At 40.0% G+C, this 22,428-nt stretch overlaps 1 pseudogene; it reads right to left on the reverse strand.

Annotated features, from left to right (window-relative positions):
- Window positions 1-6,891: 6,891 nt before the first annotated feature.
- LOC142157704 (E3 SUMO-protein ligase NSE2-like) lies at window positions 6,892-7,745 on the reverse strand (annotated as a pseudogene).
- Between the last annotated feature and the right edge of the window lie 14,683 nt (window positions 7,746-22,428).

Consider the following 22,428-nt stretch of genomic DNA (forward strand, 5'->3'; position numbering starts at 1 on the left):
TTTTGTAATGTGGAGGAGGAACTGGTGGAGACGCCAGTGTGAAATCAATATTATATGCTTTTTAACATCATATAGTATAACATGAAACATATTAAACAAGCAAGGTTATGATTATAATTATATATTATAAGAAATAATTGTATAAGTTTTAACGCAGAACATAGAAGATGACTCAGGACTGTTCTGATTAATGCAAAGTTAATGGCATTCGTACCCAAAGCAAAGCCCTAACACAGTTCCAGAACATCAAATATTGTCGTTGACTATACATGAGCGGCTATTTATACAGAACATTGCTCACTCTTGCTGATAATTGCTAGCTTACCTTAGTTTATTTGTCATTTGCAAAAAGTATTGATCCACAGGCTGCCTGATTGAACAGGAAAAATAATGAATGAACTAATATACCTTTATGGCAGATAAAATATTATTAAATTGAGTCCAAACAGTCTTGACAATTTCCTACAAAATGTATTCTGGAAGCTTGTACTATAGGGAAGATAGGATAAACATTAACATATTAAGAAATCCAGGAACACTGTTGGATTAAAATGTGTTAGCAATATATTTAATTCAATGAAAATATTAAACAGAGATATTCTTTTTATGTATCTTTTTTATAAAATGATAAAATGAGCTCTAGCACATATCTGAAGACAGAATGCCTCTGGCTCAACTTTGATAATGATATGCACTGGAGTATATCATTTACTGCTTACGGGCAACACAACTTATCTGTGCCAATGATACAGATTAACATTATCATTATTATCAGCTGCGTAGATTGGTACATGCAGTGAATTCATCGGAAAGTGTTATGAAAGGGCATTAAAATGCCTTGCTTGCACATTTCTAATTTTTGTCTTTGTATAAAAGCTTCGGTACTGATTTAAAGTCATTTTTTTAATATAAAGTTTAGATTTAATACTGTACAAGATGAAAAGGTATATGTGTGTAATTTACATTCCCTTTGAAATTGCATTTTAAAGTAAGTTCAGTGAATCCAATTGATTTAGAAATAATATCTAAGACTTGACAGCTTTTGAAAATGTATTGGAATATTAAATTTGCCAACAGACAGCTTGCATAACATGTTTCCATAATTATATTCAGGGGATTTTGTGGTTTAAAATCACAAATACCTGTTCTGTACCATGTAGAGTGCACTGTTTGCCTTAAAGCTGAACTACTGAACCATGACGTTCAACTGTCATTTTAAATGTTGCCACTACAACCAAGGCAAGTAGGATGTACAGTCTTTGTACACTTAAATAGAGTATGACAAGGGTGTATAGATTTACATGGTATTTCTCACTCCTAATCCTAAGGAAAAAAGATTGGTCAGCTAATATTTTTTATCTTAACAAATACTTATTTACATTTTTTGGAAACTTCTTATTTGCAATTATGCAGTACAGCTATTGGAACCATTTTTGCCCCCAGTTTCATTAACTCCTTTATCAGTAACTGGGGATTAATCTATATAAAGAGCATGCTTAATACATCATAATGGTCTGTAAAGCTACAATATAAGAATGCAGTGAATTAATGTTGTTTATTGCACAAAATGAACAATTGAACAATTTTATGAACAAAGGTATTTTAATTTATGTTTTACACATAATAAAGATAAAAAGATAAATGTAATTTCTGGACCTTGTACTGGAGGGGAACTCCAATAAAGTGATTACATTAAACCAGTAGATACAAATAGTTCCTGGAATTTTTAGAGCAGACATCAGACATCTGGCAATGTGGAACAAAAATAGCCAAATGTCACATTGGCATGTTACAATCAGCAGTAGTGATCAAGAAAACAGCAGACTTTATATCTACTCAACATTTATCCCGTGAATGTAATCATTACTGTACAAAATATTTGGTATGGCCAATATATATATCCAAAAAAAAAAAATATATATATATATATATATATATATATATATATATAAAAAGGAAAAACTTATGATCCCACTAATCACCCGGTTGTATTTTTATAATATTACACTGCACTATATCTGCTAATGCTCTCTACTCTTGCTCAATGTGTAGATCATACTGAGCTGGACGTAAGTAGCTGTAGGTTAAGCGCAAAATATCCAAGTTTGTGTTGCACATACCCACAAAAAAGTGTACATCTGCACCTGTTCGTAGATTTGGTACTTTTGTGAAGAGTGCCCCTGTTGGCCATAACTGCAATTACATGCAGTACATTCTGCCGCGTCTATCTCGTGGGTAGAGGAAAACAACACCAGAGAACCCCCCACACCCCTAAAAACACAGGTGTTTAACGCAGTCATAATCTGGAATTGACACTATTGGCGATGCAGTGCAAACGTACATAAATATTGTGCGCCAGGCCATCATCAAAACAACAAAATAATGAAAACTTTATACACTCCTCTTTCGCCTCCAGCACATAATCATAACAGTTGTAGATACATTGTGTCTAATAACTCCAACTCCTCCAGACACATTTCAGAGCAATGAAAACGTTCTGGCAATTCACATACCCGGTGTTATGGGTGCAATTATTACACGGCATCAGTCAGAGTTCATCATGTACACAGACATAGACCAGAGGTTCTTGCACTCTTCTTGAGCACTCCATTAGTTACAGCAGGGACCTTCCACTAAAACATTAGCTATGTTGTCTTCATGCGCGACCCCCCCCCCCTTATGGTATGGAGGTACTTTCCAATGGGGCTTTTCTACTGTAGCTGTAAAGACTGATTCATCTCTATCCAGGGACCTTCCTTCATCCCTCTACTGAGGCTGACAACAATTCCTAAAGGAACCCTTCCAGATTTCTTTGCACATCACAATGGCTACCTTCTCCAGGGCAGGAAGCAGAAGCGGAACTACTGGTGGTGCAGCCGGCCCATGGCGTTAATGGGGACCGCTGCCACCGCCAGTAGCTACCGGCATCCATGTAAAAAAAACAACAAATTATACTTACCAATCCAGCGGCGCCCTGGATCCCTCCTCCCTGCTGACTCCACCCTGTTTCCTTCTCACTGACTGCCGGGCGTGACGTCATTACGTCCAGCATTTTCAGTGAGGAGCGGTGCAGAGAGGAGCCTGAAGAAGAAAGAAGACAGAAGACAAAAAGATGAAAACAGAAGAAAGAAGGCCAAGTAAAAGGTAAGTAAAGTGCACAGTCTCCAAAACTATCATTATTTTCATAGCCAGCTGTAGTCACTTCCACAGCAGTATATGAGAAAAGGGCAACTGTGTTACAACTCTGTCTGTTGTTTGTACCTAGCAGCAGTGCCTCATACCACCAGAGGTGCTGCTGTTCTGTTCCTGAACTCTTCTACTTGCCTGAAGGAGTTAATCTCCTTGCATTATGCCTGATTAGAACTGCACCTGTCACACTGCTTTAAGTACCTGCCTCTAGCTGTGCTCTGTGCAGTTCATCCGTTTGTTCCTGGCTGCTGCTAACCTGCTCCTGTGCTGTTTGGTATATACCTGCTGGACTGAACTTCTGTGTATGACCCCTGCCTGTACCTTGGACCTTGCCTGCGACCCCGAATCATTTGCCTGTACATTGGACCACGCTGTTTTGCCTGTTGCCCTGACCTTTTGGACAGACTTCTGTGCCTCGCTAATTTGCTTGATCTCTGCCTGGCTATTTGGATTTGTTTGTCTGAACACTGCTTGATCCCTGGACTCTGTCTGCTTTCCTGGACAGTCTTGTGCCTTCTGGACTGGGGTAAAACTTATAATACCTGTTCCTGCCATTTTTACTATACAGTCTCCTTAGGAACCTGTTCTTATCAGTGGATCTGAGTTATCTTTGTTTGTGTATTTACCTGAATAAAGACACTTTGCTTTACACTTCTGTTGCTCTTCGTGAATGCACATTCTTCGTGAGTAATAGCCTACAATGAGATACTTTTAGCCAATGAGCTAAAATAGTTCTTTTTTTTTATTGTTGAGAAAAGCTGTTTTGGTTTACACAAAACCAGAAGTTTGTTTTCCTTTTCCTTTAATGAATCCACAACATATAAAAGCTTGAATTGAGTATTTGCATCATCAGGCATGTTCAACGTTATCTTCCTTAAAATTTTGGTGTACAGATTCCATGTTTTAGCCAAAGATAAACCAGGTATGTTGGTTGTACTAGTATGTACTAGAGATGCTCAGGCTTGCATCCCCAAGAACCAAACTCACCCGAACTTAGCAGATACGAGTACCGAGCATAGCCGGCTTGGTACTTTTGCGCGCCCTCAGAATTGAAAACGAGGTAAGACGGCATCGTTTGGTTGTCAGATCTCAAGAGTTTTGGATTCTATAAATACCGCCCATCACGGGGATCCAGCGCCATTTCACAGAAAGCCACAGAATGAGTAGCACGGTTCTTGTCAGTCTCTAGTGCAGTTGGGCAGCGTCATAGGTAGAAAAGAAAGAGGGGGGCTAGCACTGTTATTCAAAGACTCCAGTAACATTCTACTGAGTTATAGCTCACACAGAAACAGGAGAACTCTTTTGCTAATTGTCATTGCTGAAATAGAAATAATAGCGCTGGCAGTGTTCTTCAAAATCTGCAGTCACATTGTACTGTGTTATCAAAATGGATTCACAGCAGTACACAGATGAACAGGAGCACCAAGCAGCTGCTGGCACCAGTCATGATTATAATAATCCCTCTACGTCATCTGCTAAACCTTTGTTAAAGTGCATAGTGATTTTAAGTCAGGGAAACAAAAATGCACCTTTTACCTTGGTAGAGAAATAAAAACCTGTAATCCAGGCAAATTTATCCGCAGAAAAGAAATAAAATTGCCAACATGCCATTCTACACATGCAGTGGCAAGGAAAGAATGAGGCCTTCGCCTTTCTCTATGAGTGCTAGTTCTGCAACTGTCATTGAGACATATTCTTTTTTGGTCAGTCATGACCAAGCAAGACCTTGTCATTCTGACTCCAAAAGTGGTGTCCAAATACTTTTACGTGTAAAAGCCAAGCTGGAAGAAAACAGTAAGGCATTAGAGGAAAATGTATGTTTAGATTCAGAAATGACACAAATACCTGAGGAGAGTCTATCCATGAGTGCTATGTGTAAGCCTGACCTTTCTGATAGTGTACCGATAAAGAAGGCCCTTTTCAGCATTTCTGCAGATGTGTGCATGAGCAGCCCAAGTGTAGCCGGTGATACACAAATTGAGGATGCCACTTTGGAATTGCAGCAGGATGAGGAGGATATTTGTGTAGATGACGAGGGAGCTAATGAGGATGTTGATGAGGATGATGTTATTTTTGTAAGTCCTGCACCAGTTGAAGCAGTTCTTGCATGTGATAAGAAGAAGGCCATTGTCATGCCCGGGCATTAGACCAAATAATCCACCTCTTATGTGAGGAATTATTTCTACCCAAATCCTGGCAATAGTTGTATAGCCATTTGTAGCATTTGTAAATCCACAGTCAGTAGAGGTAGGGACCTTAACCATCTAGGAACCTCATCCATGTTAAGCCATTTGAAGCGAGTCCATGGCAAGCAGTTGGAAAATTGGAAACTTATGCTAAAGAAATAGCAACAAGCACTTCCCTTCTCTCAGCTAAATCTCAACACCTGCAATCTACACCCATAACACCTCCCTCATCAATATCCTCAGTACCGATCGTAGTTAGTCCTGCATCCAAGTTGCTAAGGCTAGATGACTCCCCTGCTATCCTGGATTCCTCAGAAGAATTATTGAACGTTAGTCCCACTGCTGTTGCTGCTGCTGGTGCTACTTTTGAGAGTGGATCTTCATCCCAGAAGCAGACCAAGAAGAAGACTAAAGTAGTTTACAACAATTGTTTGTTAAACAATCCTTTGCAAGAGAAAGCAAGTATGAAAGCTGTTACCCAGTCGCAAAGCGGATCACAGACGCCATGGTGAGTATGCTAGTATTAGATCTACATCCAATATCCTCTATTAATGCAGCTGGTTTTAGACAGTTACTAGAGGTCTTCTGTCCCCGTTACCAAATTCCATCACAACACCATTTTGCTAGAAAAGCTATTCCTCACCTCTACCAGAGGGTAGAGTAATTATTATGTAATTATTGAGCTACAAAATGCCACAAGGAAGGCGCTTCACACCATTTAATCAAAATACAGAGACTTCTGTAATGGTGGATTCCAGCGGTGATGAATTAATAATGTGTGAGGATGATGTACAAACTGATGAGGGTGAGGATGAGGCTGAGGATGATGACAACATCATGCCACAGTAGAGTTCATTAACATCACTGTTACCTTAGGTGCCTTATGCCCATTGTTATCTTGTTTTGTGGGGACCCAAACAAACGAAGCACATCAGCCACAAAAGCGGCACTCCTTGTCGCTGAAGTGCTTGGTTTGATAAAGAGTGCATGTCCTTTTTAAGATCCAACATAAGGGTGGGTGGGAGGGCCCAAGGACAATTCCATTTTTGCACCACTTTTCCTTTCAGCTACCACTGTGTGCCAATGTTACCTACATGTGCTATATACTGTTGTGTGCTTTGCAAAAATCAAAGACACCCATTGATGATGCCGATGACTCAGCACAACATTTTGACATCTGTTCTTGTCTACTGTAAAAGAATTGACCAAAATTAGTGACACCTCTGCTATAACTCCACCTGATCCTAATATCAACTTTCAACATCCAAAGAATGGTGGAGGATTATTTTAAAAAATTTTCAACGGTATAAAGACAACAGTTTTATTAAGAAAGAACAACGTTGCTTGCAGAAGTAATGTAAGCATGGATATCTAAATAGACGGGTATATGTATTACTCAAATCTTCCACTTTGCTGCTATTTCATCAGTGTTGCACAAAGTGTTTATAATCTGCACTTTACATCAAAGGTACCTAACTATATTGTAATTTTTTGGGAATTGGGGCTGATTCGAAGCTCAGTGATGACCTTGCTTTTTGCTGTGAATTTCAATGGCTTTTTTTAGTGCATTGTCTGGAACAAGATCCAATATACTCATGTCAGAGTGATCACAGCCAATTTTTGGACACCTGGCGGATTTACCCTTCTGAAGTTTGTTTTCAATCATCCTTTCAATTGCTTGTCTCTCGTATGTGTGACCGCATACTTTGCTTTTCACTGGGTTAACCATCTCCAACCCGCAGGGGCACCCTGGATTGGTCTTGGTCTGATAAATGCACGCATCCCAGGGGGGTCAGCGCTTGTAGCCATGTATTAGCTGTAGAATTACCACAGTTATCCAAGGTACGGGTGGAGTGATCAAATGAGCCATTACTAATTTCATGAGCCATTCTCAGTTTCACTGTAGTGGCCGTGTGCTCAGGGTAACGGCGATCTCCTCGTCTTCATCTTCCAAAGCTTAGTCTGCAGGGGCTTGTGACACACCCATTTGTTTTCTCAGGTCTTTTAGCTGTTCTTTAAACAGGACATATTTATCGTCCTGCCTCGGGGCCTCCTCTGTATTATTCATCTGAAGCGCAGTGTATCTCTCGTGTACAAGCTTTCTTAAATTCAGGATCTCATCTGGTGGGTAACGTTTTAACTGAAGTACGGTCTCTTCAACTGTGTCTATATATTGCTTTAAATCTCTGTTCAGTGCAGCATATTCCAACATGACGGATTCCATGCTGCCCACATGTTCTGTGTCACAGTCTGTCTGAAGCAGATGTAATGCCACTCCAGATGTAATATCCATTCTTGTGTCTACATAAATTTGGCAGTTCTTTAGGGATGAGAGTAGAAGGAGATTAAAGATGCAGCACGAGCAGACATGGTTTAATAATGTAGAGTTCATTGGCAGCACTGTTAGGCTTAAGGCAGCTAAGCTATTGATAGCTTGTTTTGTGGGGGACCAAGCAAACCAAGCACTTCAGCCACAAAAGTGGCACTGGAGTGCTTGGTTTGTTAAACTGTACACGTCCTTTTCAATATCTTACATAAGGATGGGTGGGAGGGCCCAAGACAATTCTTTCTTGCACCACTTTTCTTTTCTGCCACTGCAGTGCGGCAATGTTTCCTAGATGTGCTATGAACTGCCGTGTGTTTGTGTCCTTGCTCTGTTGCTTAGCATCCAGCCAGGTTCGCTGTAGTCTTTGTCCAAAAGTGTATGAAAATAATATTGTGAACTGTGAGGTGGTCAGAATTGACTGCAAATTACTTAAAATTAGTGTTATTGAGGTTAATAATAATATAGGAACAAAAAAAGAGCAAAACTATGTAATTTTAGCATATTTTAGTAATTTTTCTATAAAATACAGATCCAAAACCAAAACTAAAACACACAAGGGTGGTTTTACCAAAACCAAAACCAAAGCAGGAAGTTAATCCAGATCCAAAACCAAACCAAAACCAGAACACGGGGGTCAGTGAACATCTCTAGTATGTACATAACAAGAAAGGTAAACAGAGTTTCTGTCATATAAGTTCAGCTCTACAAACTGTGTTTGCATTAAATTCATCCCAAATCAGTTTTGTGAGCAAAGACACCACCAAAATCATCATGCCCACTAGTATAAAATATTGTCTGTGGAGGGTCCCCCCTTCCCACCACCACATGCTGCAGCCAATATTTTATTTATATTGTTGATACAATGCACCAAGCTTGAATTTTGAAGTTAAAAAAATAGTAAAAACACTTAACCAGTCTGCAGGAGCATTATGGGAACTGAAACACAGCAGTACCATAGGGTTTCTCATTACTGTTGGGCCACTGGGGTGAAACTGGGATGGAGGGCACAGTGTGATACAGATGGGTGCACTGTGTGATACAGATGGGGGCCAGGGGCACAGTGTGATGGTGAAGGGGGCCAGGGACACAGTGTGATGGTGAAGGGGGTCAGGGGCACAGTGTGATGGTGAAGGTGACCAGGGGAGCAATGTGATGGTGAAGGGGCACAGTGTGATACAGAAGGGGCACCATGTGATACAGAAGAGGCCCAGGGGCACAGTGTGATGGTGAAGGGGGCCAGGGGCACAGTGTGATGGTGAAGGTGACCAGGGGAGCAATGTGATGGTGAAGGGACACAGTGTGATACAGAAGAAGGCCAGGGGCACAGTGTTATACAGAAGGGGGGCAGGGGCACAGTGTGATACATAATGGGGCCCTTTTGACTTTAAGAAATATACTTCAGCCAATGGGCTATATTACTGTGGTATCCATACTATGTCAACAACAACTGATATACTCACTCTTGTTTATATTTCATCACTCATATAGCCTTATCCCACTTCAGCACCTATAATACCTGCATAAATATACTACTCTATGTTTGGCACCTATTTTTTTCTCTACTAATTTTACAGATTTTAACGATGTAATTTAAGTTGACCAACTTATGAACAATATAGAGCTTATGTATTATTGCAAATGTTTGTTTGAATCTTCATTGTCTTGAGGTTTGTGCTAATTATCCCTTGACCCACATATTATATGTGGAGCATTTAATTTCCTACTACTCACCTATGAACTAGCGCCATAAACCCTACAAATTTTTCCACCTTTTCCAGTCAAGTATTTCTGCCTGACAAGCACTTATAGCACACCCCCAGCGCCAGATTTTTTTTATCATGTAAAAAATATACTATACTGTAATGCTATAAAATCATATTGCAAGAAAAATATTAAGGGCATCATTTCAAGTTAGCTGAAAGCTGCCCAGTATTTTCTCTGCATGCAAAATAAATTTAATTTGCGTTCATACATCACATGTGGTGCATCTTGGTTTATATTTATATAGCAGGGTTTGCTCCTAAAAGTCTTGTTTGAATTTCCCATTACGACAGCATGCTGACACTGCCAAAATTGTAGAGTAGAGCAGAAGGAAGATGGTAGCTGAAAGCAAGATGATATTATGATGGTAAATAGAAATCACCTCGGAAACACTCATCCAAATTTAGCAGCCACTACGCAAAGGCCAACCCTGTTATACAAAAGTCATTAATCAGCTAGACTGTGGATGTGCAAATTCTTTTAATTGTCAGCATACACTGGATGACTCACTCCAACAACAAGCAGATGGTTCTATTAATACTATCCTCTTTAACAATTCCAAATGAACGTTTTAATTTTAAGGTCAAGACACTTATATGTCACAATAAGACTTTTGTCTGCAATTGAAATAATATTTATAGAATGGGAAATTCCTATGCTACCTTTAAGTACAGTACACATTTTTCCCAAATACTTGGTGGTCTAATATTTTTTTTTACAATATACATCTATACATAGCATGTGTATTTGTTGTTATAGAGCTCATTTACTATTATTGACTGTAGGTGCTAAATTTACGCTAACTCATAGCAACCAATCAGATGCTACTGAATTGTACCAGGTTCACTGCCCTATAGTACCAAATACCCACAAAGGGGTTAAGTTCGGCGCTCTCAGGGATGGGCAATATGTAATAATAAAGAAGATTTTCCAATATACCCAATATACAAATACAAAATAGTAATAATAAATTCCTTCCAATAAGGGTTTGTACCAATAGTAGCAATATTACTGGTGATAGTTATGTTCTGGAGGATCACTATTTTCCCCTGCACCTCATTAGAGGGCTATTGGCACCTTAAAATACAAAAATTAGAAAAGATATATAATGGCGCTGTGGGGATAGAGCTCATCCAGTCATGCATAAACAGACATAATAATATATAAGGACTGAATAAGTTCCCATATAATACATTTAATAAACAACAAAGTACATAAATAATACAGAAAAACAGAAACAAACAGAAATAAAATTCAAATAAAAAGGACTTTAGCCCTCTTGAGAGGAGATATTACTTAGAGAACCCAGATATCTGGTAGCAAGTTGGTCAATATAGTATAGTTTCCTTTGAAAAACAGTCCAGAGATAATTAGAGGATCACGTGAAACCTCAAGAAATAATCATCATGAAGGTGCAAAATAGCATTGTTTCACTGCCTTATAGTGTATTCCCTTCAACCACAATATTATCTTATTCTTGCGCTTATTTTGGGCCTTTTAGTGACATGTAGGAAAGTCAAACCGTGTCAAAAACAGATGTGTAGTGAACTACAAGGAATGTCTGCCTCCTTAACTACAGTAATGGTTCATTAACAACATTTACGTTATACCAATTTTTCCAGACACCTTGGAGAAAAGAGTGACAGCTCCATCATATGATAACAATGGGGATCTCAGGGGAAAGGCCATCCACTTCTAAACGGAGGAGGAGACTCTTTAAGGATAATAGGGGGCAGCTTTGCTGCATCACACGTGGTCAACAAGTTAAATAGCGTCAGACATTTCTTCCAGTGCTTATTTATGAAAACCTTATAGGCGCTTCCAATATATTGTAGACTTTTAGTGCAAGATGAATTTACAGTTGTATGTTTTTATTCTGCATATATAAGGAATATAACTTAATGTCTAAGTGTAAAGGTGGTAACCACCCATTCCTGTTCTGTGCTATAATTCAAACTTTGTTCGCTGTATTTTCCACTATCAGCACAAACGAAATTGATTTAAGATGAATGAGCTTCATGATTCCAAGTAAAAACTATTTGAGCCTGAGGCTGCCTTGGTTTCCCTGAGAGGTTAATAGCATTGAAAGAATAAAAATGATTATACACGATACCTTTTCATAGAAAAATAGGCAAATATAACATAACTATAAAAATGTTTGTAGTATGAATTGTTGCCTCTTACTGTTTTAAAAAAGACAGCAACATAAACATGTTTGTATTTCTGTGACTGGGTTTGTCTGTCATGAACCAAATGATATGATGCTGCTTTCATTAAATGCATTTACAACAATTTTCTGAAGTATTGTGACTCATCATAGGAAGGAATTATCATGTCATCTACCATATATTTGTCACAAGTGCCCAAACAGCTTTCCTTTGCACTTGGCTAAGAATTGTTTCCTGTTTAGGTGTTTGAGTTGTAGAGGGATATACTCATAGAACTGGGAAAAGTAAGAAGTGGATGACTGTGAAAGATGTTGCCTTTAATCAACTTGACTCAGTTAATTATACTCCCAACACAAGACTTGGGAAAAAGTTGTGTCTTGCATATAACAGCTAGACATATTGAATGTATTAAAGTGAGCTTTTTTGAGCTGACATACATGTATCATACTTGCCAACTTTTCCTCATTGGCTTCAGTGAGATCCTCGGGGAGGTGGGCGTGCGGGGGTGGGGCTTGATGAATCGCATCCTGTTGGTCCCGCCCCCCTAAACGATTATCAGAATTTTGGCCAATTACAACAACTATGCGATAAAGAAAAGCAGCTAATGAATCTCTAGAGACTGAAGTGTCTTTTACATTTCTGTCTCCATTACTGAAGTCATGTTGTCTTACCTGTCAGTCTTTGATTAAATATTTGTCTGCATGAAAATGACCACCTCCATAGGCATCAATACATGGACATAGGACACAATTTCTGAACAGTGTCATCATGCCACAGATGGTGAAGCCAACCACGTCTTGTACTGGCTCAGCATCAGGGAGAATGCCAGACTCTTCAGGGAGTGAGGGAGATCAGCCCTATTTCAGGGAGTCTCCCTGACATTCAGGGAGAGTTGGCAAGTATGACATGTATATCTGTCTCTTACTGTGAGATTCAATTTCACGGAAATTGATGCGCATTATTACCATTAGTATGGTAATTTCAATGCTTATTTTTGCTCGCAACTCCCTGAGCCACGAGCAGAAATCTGTGTTAAAATTACGGTATTTAATCTACCCTACCGGATAAATGTATCAAGCCAAGAGTTTTCCCGCGGGTTTGAAAAGTGGAGATGTTGCCTATAGCAACCAATAAGATTCTAGCTATCATTTTGTAGAATGTACTAAATAAATGATAGCTAGAATCTGATTGTTTTTTCAACCCCGCAGGAAAACTCTCAGCTTGATACATATACCCCCAAGAGTGTTCTTTCTGCCTCAGTTTCCTAAATAAACAATAGTTAATTGCAATATGCTAATAGGCTGTGTTTATTCACTAGTAAACTCAATTTAAGGCTGAGTTGCTGATTAAACATGGGTAGATTTGATCAGTCAACCAAATTGGATTTATCTGAATGAGTGACTTTATAACAAGAGGTTAGCTAGTATGGCAGAACATTTAGTCGGCTGATGAATGCAATACAAATGTTTTGGCAGTGCAAATTAACATAAAAAGTAATACTTACTTTATTCTATGCATTGTTAATACTCCGAAATCATTCGTAATCCAGGAAACAAGGTTTGTACACAGATGTTTCTTGTTTATTTTGTTTGATTTGTTATTGTTTTAATACAATTTTAACAAATGGTTATAGGATTTATTAACTTTTTTGCAGTGTCCAATAGCATAAATAATAATGCAGACAATAGATAATGCACACACCGAAAATAAAATATTTTTCACAAAAATCACACATTGATCTTGTTATAGAAAAACATTTAATTTCAGATGTGATTTACTAACATCTCACAAGTGTACAAGACACCTGTAAAGTGCTAGAGAAAACTTCCTGCATGTATGAGCCCAGGACAAGACTCTAATAAGATGGTGATTAAAATTCTAGAAGGATACATTGCAGCTCTACTACAATTATTCTAGTAAAAATGTAGACATTAGAACATCCTATAATCAGAAGTCAGATATACTTGAAGATAATTTCATTTTTAAAACATCATAGCAATACATATACACACAGTACAAGTCTGAGTTTCTATACAACTATAAAACATACTTGCCAACTTCTTCTAGTTGTTGTCTGGGAGCTGCCGGGGCAAGGTTGGTGTGTGGGGGGCGGGGCTCCAAAAATCGCGTCATTTTGCACGCACCCCCTGTGACGCAATGATGCAAAAGTCTCATTTTACGGCGGGGCCAAATGTCGCGATTCCCGCAGAATAGCAGCATTTTGGACCGAATTCTGCCCACTTCACTAGGAAGTGGGCAGATTCAGGAAACTGCCATACTCTCCTGGGAGACCCAGCCAGAATCCGGGAATCTCCAGGAAACTCCCGGACATTCCGGGAGAGTTGGCAAGATTAAATTAAAGAAATGAAAAGTTCCTCAGTCCCAGGACCGGATGGCTTCACAGCTTCCTATACAAACTAGTTGGAGCTCCATCTTCTATGCTGGTTGGACTGTTTAATGCAATCTTACAGGGCTCAAATTTCATTATGAACACCATTTGGACAGAGATAGTTATAATCTTGAAATCTGGCAGAAATCCTAATGTTTTTAATAGATATAGAATAATATGATTGTTAAACCTAAAATTATTAGCAAAATCCTATTGAATAGACTTTGCAGAGTAACCTTGTCCTTGGTACACCCAGACTAGATGGACTTCATACCTGGATGCCAAGCAATGGACAATGCTAGGAGAAAAAAATCGTATCTGCACTGCAATCAAGCAAACTCTACCTCCCTTGGTGGTGGCTCTCATCACAGAAAAAACTTCTATTGGGTAGCAGGGCTCTATATGCAACAGACTCTTGCCATCATGAGAATAAAGGGCAACTTCTTCAAAGCAATAGCAGCTTTGTATCACAACCCCTCTGCCACAGCAATGGTCAATAGCTTCTCATCACCGTCCTTCAAGATTCGCAATAGCACTAGAGAGTATCCGTTGTCTCCTCTCATATTTTCTCTTGTGATGGAACCTGTGACAGCTATTATACTAAATAATCCAGATATAGCTGGCATATGAGCTGGCCCTGAAGGACATATCATAGCCCTCTACATGAATGGTGTATAACTGACCATTAATAAGTCACACATAATGCTCTCCAACTTTTTCAAAGAGTCCCAAACCTATGCTGATATCGCCAACTACAAAAAAAACACAAGCTAATCAGAGATCTTAGACTTACATATCTCCTAGAATACCCAAAATCTGAGACAACTTTAAACTCTGTTGGCAGCAACATAAAAGAAAACACATATCTACTTCCCCCTTTAATGAAAGCCATTAATTGGGACAAACTATTTATCTTGTGGGTCAGTCGCATCATAACACTAAAGGTGATTGTGCTCTCAAGGTGACCAGTCTAGTCTGTTGTCTAATATTGTACTAATATCTCTTCCAAACACTTCCAATGCACCCTCCTAATAAGCCAGACAAGAAATTTTAGCAATTAGCACTATCTGGTCAGATAGAAGACCTAGGATTTAACTCTAAGCTGATCTGACTCAAACCCCAAAACAGACCCCAATAACAAAAATTGCAACACCTTGACCTTTTCACTCTTTACATGAGACTGCAACACTTGGTCCAATAAAGGATTTTCCATTCCTACTAACACTACTTTGGAATATTCAGAGTAGGTCAGTAAGACAGTTCCCGAGAAGTTTCTACAGATGGGCTAAACATGATAAAAAAAAATAATTCATATATTGCCTACCTACATCTTTCCTCACTTTTGCAAAAATACATTACAGATTCTCTATGGCCCATGCTTTATTTTATCAATATTGACAACTTCAGGGGTTTAACAAAAGCACAAAATCCTCTAACACCATAATACCATGACCCACCCCTGTAGAATGAAAGTGTTACAAAGGGCATCATCTTGACTCTTCCTCACTTACTGTTCAACCACAATCAAATACCCAAGGATTCACATGAGTTCGAGTGGATGAAGGACACAGGGGGGATCCTAGCTCAGTAAGAGTAAGCTAAAATTAGAAACAACTTCTCAAAAAACTTAATTTGCATGCCAATTAAATAAAACACAAGCCTGTCCCTTAAGTGGTTACAATTAATTTTTCCAAACACATCACCCTTATGTTGGATCCATCTGAAATTAATCAATATGAGGAGAGGTACATAGTCTTATAGAAACAACAACAAGTACATATACCTGATTCTCTCATGTACTTTCTGTTACCTTGACCCATTCTGAGAACTCCCAGACATGTTCAGAAACTAACTGGAGCCACCTTAAGGGAGACTAAGTGCCAAATTGCTGCCAGATCCCTCCTCTCTCACTCCCATTATTAATAGATTTGTTTATTGTGTGAAGCACATCACAAGCAGCCTGACCTTGTCATTTTAGGGGCCCTCTCCTCTATAACTCATGATTATATTTCTAAAAAATTTGTCACTTACAGAGTGATGCCAATCTCTTCACATCTCTATCTACCAATCCCCTCTAACCACACACCTCCCCTCCTCCCTTTTACCCACATGCATCATATCTCCCAATAGGCCCCAAACAGCACTACTATTTTAACTATGTTATATTTTTTGTAAGAATCAAAAATGTGTCTTACATTTTTGTACTCCGCTCTTAGTTCCTTCCCATCCCTAATTTTCCCTCTGTATCCCTCCCCCATGATCAGGCTTTGTCATATTAAATAAAAATTATAAAATAAAAATGAAAGTGTATTCTTAGTTGCTCTTCGTGTTTTGAAAAAGGGATTCAACCAATTTGCATTGATCAATATGTAGGCTCAATTCATTTTAATCAGAAAATGACTCTTTGAATATGCATTTTTGAACCTGTCTGTTGAAAGGCATGGCACACATTGTGCAACTTTTTAAAATCTGCTTGTGTTCTTTTTCATCTGGTGTCAACAAATCATCCACATATTGTGGATTATCCACATGTTGTGTCTCCTTCTCTAAAGGGTTCTAATACCTGTGCCAATGCCTTATCAAAATAAACTACTCTGGAAGCCCGAGAGCACCCTAAAAAGCAGATACTCTTAGTATTCAAATGTAAAGGCAAAGTCAAGACAAGACACACTTCCAGTCAGAGCTTAACTGTGCCATAACTTACGGTAGCTACCAAGCTGGCAGTTTGCTTCGTTTATTTGTCAATCTAATAGCCAGGGGCCATTCCCCTTGGACACAGTCCGAATAGGATTATTAAGTTAACTCTCCTTAACTCTCAAACTCCTTAACTCTCAAGCTCCTTTATAGGTGCCCTCATATGGGGCCTGATTTATTAAGGATCTTAACTTGAGAAACTTCTTATTTCAGTCTCCTGGACAAAACCATGTTACAATACAAGGGGTGCAAATTAGCATTCTGTTTTGCACATAAATTAAATACTGACTGTTTTTTTTCATGTAGCACACAAATATCAACTTTAACTTTCAGTGTACAAATAAGCTATCAAGTATTTGTGTGCTACATGAAAAAACAGTCAGTATTTAACTTATGTGCAAAACAGAATGCTAATTTGCACCCCTTGCATTGTAACATGGTTTTGTCCAGGAGACTGAAATAGGAAGTTTCTCAAGTTAAGATCCTTAATAAATCAGGCCCATGCTTAACAACTTCCTCTAGATATTTGTGTTTTCTCTAGTAGGGAGGCAACTCGTCACCTGGAATGTGTACCATTGTGTTCATCAACCCACAATCATTTTTCTAATAAAACCCACAGTTTAGAAAACAAAAGTGGAAGATCAAATTCATCATTTGCAATAGGATTATCAACTGTTGAAATATGCAGTCCAACAACATTTGCAAGTACAGAAACACAAGTTCATACACCGGCATCTATATCTTTACATAAATCAACAACTCCCAGTGGCCAAGAACATTGAATCCCATTATCTTTATGTCAACGAATGGATGAATATATAATATACACAGAAGACCCTCTTGCTTTGATGTTCCTTGAATCTAAAATCTCAAATTATCAGGGTTACTTAATGAAGCTTTGACAGATTCTACCAAAGTGGTTTTATTTTGCATTTTTATGCAGTGATGCAGTAGTTGATACTGTAGCTCTTGTGTCTATTAAAAATCTTTTCCCATTTTTTAACTAAACTCCCCATGCCTGCCCAAGGAAAGAGGGACGAGGACAGTAATTCTTAAGTGGTAATCCCATGAATCAGTGCTGAACAATTGTAACTGCATCAGCCTTATGGGATATGGGAGTCATTAAAGCATTAGGCTCCTTGAAGTTCACAAGCTCCTTATCAGCTTCTGGATATAAACCCTTCACAGATCTCTTTGGTGTGAGAATTACCTGCAGAGGCACAGAAAATTTAACAGGAAGACTGGATGGATATTCAGACAAAGGATTCAGGTTCTGCGGTATCCTTTGTATTTCCAGATATTCCCCTTAGTCTCGTACGACAACAACTTACTGCAAAACATTTCATTTTCTGAAAAGTGGCTGCATCTGGCTGCAAGAATTCCCTGTACTCTGCCATCTTCTCTACAGCTTGTTGCAGATTAATAGAACCATTTTTAACACTTAGCTTAACAGATGTGTCTCATCCTGTCGCTTTTTGTAAGAACTGTGTCATCACTGCCATATGATCCACTATATTTAAATACTCAGGTTTTTTTTTATTATAAATCAAACACCATGCCTTCTGCTACCTATCTACTTCTCCCCATAAATCATCATCCTTTTGGATCTTAAAAGTATCCCACAACTTTGGACTTAATTTTTCAATTATTTACTTGCCTTAGGCTGGATACACAATATAGGAAAATTGTAAGAATCAAGTGATATTTTTAACAATTTTACCAGCAACCGGAAAGAAAAATCCCAATCCCTGCCTGGGTGGAGCTGCTCCATTTCGCCAGTGATAGGCTATATAGCTGTTGCGCGGTGCTGTACAAAGGGTTTAGCATGTTTATATGCTTTGTCTGTTCATCCGTGGAGGTGAGAAGGCGGTTTAGCAATAGATTATATAATAGTGTTCTATTACAGTACTGAACCCGGGGCTGATTTATCAAAGTGCAAAAAGCCATTTTGCTTTAAAGAACTTCCTTCCTTCCTTTCCTTCCTTTCCTTCCTTTCCTTCCTTTCCTTCCTTCCTTCCTTCCTCTCCCATTGTATTGATGGGCAAGCACCAGTATAAAAAGAAAATATATATATATTTATTATTTTTTTATTTATATTAATTACTTATTTTATTTATATATTTATTTGTTTATATATTTAGTCATCTTTCCCTACTTCATGGGAGCCTCCTAGTGAGATTGAGGCTCCCATGTATATGATTATGATTGGGGCTGGCCAATAATATCTAGAGGGCAGGTACTGGGGGGAGTAAGAGGTAGGGCTCAGGGTGTCAATCTGACACCCTGGCCTTCAGTGATTTGCTGCTACAGGGCTCCCGTAGGCTATGGAAGGAGCCCTGTAGCACTGTCTACAGAGCGGTGCCGTCCGCATATACAGAATGCTATCCATTGCACAGACAGCCACATCACATGTCACATGATGCACTTGTACTACAAGTTGTAGTACAATATTTTATTAATGAATGACGCGGCCGCATCGAGTGACATGTGATGCGGCTGCCTGTGCAGTGGATAGCATTTTGTATATGCGGACGGCACCGCATTCACTAAGAGGCGGCCCTAAGGAGGTACCAGACCGACCGGTCCGGGGGGGCATATGTCCCCCTGCCCTCCGGCCCAGCCCGCCCCTTATCAGAAGCAGCTAGCAAGTGCTGGCACCCATCATTATCCTCATCATCAGTGTGTATTTGCACCTGCCCTCAAACAACCGCAATTGATATGGCTTTGATAGGCTATATGCATCTCTGAGCAGGTCTGCATCTATCTGTAACTATATAAACATACCTTTACTGTACTCAGCATACATTAGATTGTCCATTTTCTCTCCCTTCCCTCTCCTGTCCCACCTCCAGGGCCGGATTAACCTGAGGTCTAACTGGGCTACAGCCCAGGGGCCTCGGGCATCCAGGGGGCACTTGAAAGTGCTCAGTAGCATTATTGATCAGTCGGGGGCAGGGGTGCCCCCGGCCCGATCAATGCTGCTGAGCACTGTCACTGTAGTCCTTCCGCAGTGCGCTGTAGTCTCCTTACTGAGGAGATCTCGTGAGTCTCACTCTCACAAGATCTACTCAGTAAGGAGCGTACAGCGCGCCAGGGAAGGACTGCAATACCAGGAGAAGGAGGTAAGTGCCTCGGGGACTGGGGGCGGCTCGGCTCACAGGGACCTCCATTCCCTTAATCCGGCCCTGCACATCTCACCAGTTCCATGCAGACTCAAGTGTCAGATTTGATCAAATCTGCATTCAAGATGATGCTTGCAACGTGGTTTATGGCCTTGCGCAGAACCAATTTGCAGATTTTGCGCCTCGTAAATTGGCATAAGTACAACATTCAAGCTTTCAGTTGGAATTTAAAGGCCACGCTTGCAATTCTGTTGCCATTGAACTGGGCCATTGTTTCCTTTTCATAATTCCAGGTTTATCTATACTTGTAAAGTTGCCCATGTGAATAACCTATTTCTTGTTGTACTCTTACACCTCATATTATTATTATTATTATCATTTATTTGTTAGGCGCCACAAGATTTCCGCAGTGCCGTACACAGTACAAACAGTAGACTATACAGGGTGAAACAGTACAGAACAATAAACAAAAATACCAATACTTCAGAACTCCAGGCAGGTTGCTGCAATAAGCACGGAGCAGAAGAACAGGTTAGGAGACAGGAGGGAAGAGGGCCCTGCTCATGTGAGCTTACATCCTAAAGGAGGGTAGACAGAATCAGGCACAAGGGGAGCCAGAAGGGAGAGAGAGTGGTGGAGATGAGGGGTTAAGTAGATGGTTGGTAGGCTATGCGGAAGAGGTGAGTTTTCAGTGCACGTTTGAAGCAGCACAGAGTAGGAGAGAGACGGATGGAACAAAGGAGGTCGTTCCAGTGAAGGGGGGCTGCACGGGAAAAGTCTTGGATTCTGGAGTGGGAAGAAGTGATAAGAGTGGAGGAGAGGTGGCGATCATTGGCTGAGTGCAGGGAGCGGGCCAGAGTGTGTATGGAGAGGAGGTTAGAGATGTAGGGGGCAGTAGAGTGGGAGAGAGCCTTGTAAGTGGTGGTGAGGAGCTTGAAGAGGATTCTATAGGAGAAGGGAAGCCAGTGTAGGATGAGGCAGAGAGGGGAGGCAGAGGAGGAGCGGCGTGAGAGGAAGATGAGTCTTGCAGCCACATTGAGTATAGAGCGGAGGAGAGAGAGATGGGAGAGGGGGAGGCCAGTGAGGAGAAGGTTGCAATATCCAGGCGGGAGATCATAAGTGCGTGGATGATAGTTTTGGTGGCATCCTGAGAGAGGAAGGGACAGATGCGGGCGATGATGCGTACTTGGAAGCGACAGGACTGGGCAAGGGAATGAATGTGGGGGGCAAAAGAGAGAGAGGAGTCGAGGGTGACACCCAGGCAGCGGAGTTGGGTGACAGAGGAGATGGTGGTGTTGTTGACGACAATAGAAAGGTCATGGTGGGATGGGAGTCTGGGCGGAGGAAAGACAATGAGTTCCGTCTTGGAGATATTGATTTTAAGAAAACGCGCGGACATCCAGGAGGAGGTGGTGGAGAGGCAGTCAGATACCCGAGAGAGGAGGGTGGAGGAAAGGTCAGGAGAAGAGATGTAGAGTTGAATGTCGTCAGCATAGAGGTGATACTGAAGACCAAAGGAGGAGATGAGAGCGCCAAGTGAGGAAGTATAGAGTGAGAAGAGTAAAGGACCGAGAATAGAGCCTTGAGGGACTCCAACAGGGAGGGGGTAGGGGGAGGAGGAGGAACCAGACGTTGATACAGAGAAGGAGCGGTTAGCAAGGTATGAGGTGAACCAGGCAAGGACAGATCCAGAGAGACCAAGAGAGAGAAGGGTTTGCAGCAGGAGGGGGTGGTCCACGTTGTCAAAGGCTGCGGAGAGGTCAAGGAGAATAAGTAGGGAGAAGTGACCCTTGGACTTGGCCGTTAGGAGATCATTAGTAACCTTGGTCAGGGCAAGGTTCTTTATATATCTTACACTTGCAAAATGGCTCAGACAATAATCAAATGAACCAGACCCTGAAAGTGGAAGCTGAAATTTTATTCCTCCTCATACTTCTTTATTTAATTTGTGAGCTGAAATAGCTCTATATAAAGCATGGCTTGACGTGACCTGGTTATTCATAGGGTCTGAAAATAAATTTGTTAATTAATTAGAAACATGTGTCTGTAATCATGCACATTTTATTATCTCATTGTTGCTGACATTGTGTAATGTTCCTCCAGACGGTTTTCATAATGTGATTAGCATTATAATAGATCTCATTAATAGAAGGTCTCATTCTGCGTGTGTGCAAAAGTAATTAACTAAACATAATAAATGATAGGCACTGTATAAACATGTTTAATAATCATAATAATATTGTTCATAAATATATTCTACGGCCTTTAGTATGCACAATGCTTTATTATGTTTATCTTTAGTAAATTGTCATGACATCCTCTGCTGTTTAGTTTACAGCCTAGTATTTGCTGTTCTGGTTAAGGAGAGATGCTCTGATTGAATAGTCTATGGAATGAGAAAATATACTGATTAAAATATAAATTAGTTGAAGGCATACAGACATGTGATATAAAGCATGCTCCATTGATCCATAAAACCCACCCTCTTGCTTTCATCATCAACATTTATTTATATAGCGCCAGCAAATTCCGTAGCGCTTTACAATTGGGAACAAACACTGATAAGACAATACTGGGTAATACATACAGACAG

Source organism: Mixophyes fleayi, chromosome 5 (genome assembly GCF_038048845.1).
Source record: "Mixophyes fleayi isolate aMixFle1 chromosome 5, aMixFle1.hap1, whole genome shotgun sequence".
Classification (NCBI taxonomy): domain Eukaryota; kingdom Metazoa; phylum Chordata; class Amphibia; order Anura; family Limnodynastidae; genus Mixophyes; species Mixophyes fleayi.